The sequence below is a fragment of the Akebia trifoliata genome, chromosome 7 (genome assembly GCF_017979445.1).
Source record: "Akebia trifoliata isolate Shusen 1 chromosome 7, ASM1797944v1, whole genome shotgun sequence".
NCBI classification, from domain to species: domain Eukaryota; kingdom Viridiplantae; phylum Streptophyta; class Magnoliopsida; order Ranunculales; family Lardizabalaceae; genus Akebia; species Akebia trifoliata.
Window position 1 is genome coordinate 6,190,816 of NC_141381.1, and position 1,508 is coordinate 6,192,323.

Genomic DNA, 1,508 nt, shown 5'->3' on the forward strand with positions numbered 1-1,508 from the left:
TGATGCACTAAGAAACTAAAAAAGTGTCTTTTTTAATGTTGTTCGTGATGAGGAGAGGGTTCCAAGAAAAAAAATTCAAAAAAAAAAATTCAAACAAATATTTTTTTTCATGTGGTGTGTCGTTAGTAGAAAACAGTTTTTACTGTTTGTTATCTCCTTCTCCATATGCTGAAAAATAGCAAACAGAGGACGTTTTTCTTGCTCTCTCTCTCTCTCCCCTTCATCTCTCTCTCTCTCTCTTCACCACCAAACAAATGGTGAACCCTTGGAAGACTTATGTGAAGCTCTCTGCCGTTCTCATGGGTTCCTATGGTCTAACCAAAGGGTCTCTCGCTTTTCTTAATTACCCAGCACAGCTAATGTTCAAATCCATCAAGGTTTTTCCTATAATGGTAATGGGAGCCTTCATTCCTGGTCTATGACGGAAATACCCAATCCACGAATACCTTTCGGCTCTACTCCTTGTCATGGGTCTCATCCTTTTCACCTTAGCGTGTGCTCACACATCTCCTAACTTCAGCGTGATAAGTGTCGTGATGATATCCGGTGCTTTAGTCATGGATTCCTTTCTTGGTAATTTACAAGAAGCAATCTTTACCATGAATCCGGAAACAACACAGATGGAGATATTGTTTTGTTCAACTGATTGCCTTTCTTGATTCCACCCATGCTTTTGATTGGAGAGCTGTTCAAGGCCTGGACTGCATGTTATCAACATCCTTATGTATATGGGGTACTAGTGTTCGAAGCAATGGCCACATTAGTCGGCCAAGTATCCGTTTTGTCCCTAATTGCCCTCTTTGGTGCTGCAACCACAGTCATGATTACAATGGCAAGAAAGACGGTAGCGTTATCTTACATGATGTTCACGAAGCCATTAACAGAACAACACAATAAAGTCTTTTCAAGAAGAGAAGAAAGTTGGAAATAACGCCTTAGTCTGAAAATGCATTTTTTTTTCTTCTTTAATTTTGATTTGTGGCTAAAAAAAAAAAAACGAAAAATTCAGAGAAAGAAAAAGGGCGATGGTGATGTTTTTGAGGTCTCACGTGGGCCAGACCTATAAGGTTGGTGTTGGATGGGAAAAATTTTTTTTTTTTTTTATACAAATTTACATATGGCATTTATCAAAAAATTCCATTACTTTTAGAAGTTTATTTTACTCAAATAAATTTTGGGTGGGACCCACATTTTTGCAAAAAAAAAAAAAAAGGATTAATTTTTTGAAGGGCGTTCCTCAACAAATATTAGCAACAAATATTAGCTGGACTTTCTGTTTTTTTTTCTCACAAAACAGTCATGCATGTGAGGTTCAATTCTTTATATTAGTTTTTATTTTATCAATGTGGGTCTCACCCCAAACTTTGCTAAGTGACGGAAACCACTTTTAAGAATAGTTGTTTGACTGCAAATATAGATAACCCTTAAGCAAGGCTAATCTCACTAATCTAGTAAGATTTCATACTTACTAAGGGTAGTTGAGTTCACCGTGTGCCACATGAAATCAC

The 1,508-nt window shown here is 36.9% G+C and overlaps 1 pseudogene; it reads left to right on the forward strand.

The window, feature by feature from the left end:
* The first annotated feature begins 244 nt into the window (after window positions 1–244).
* On the forward strand, window positions 245–1,017 carry LOC147398125 (UDP-galactose/UDP-glucose transporter 4 pseudogene; annotated as a pseudogene).
* The last annotated feature ends 491 nt before the right edge of the window (window positions 1,018–1,508 follow it).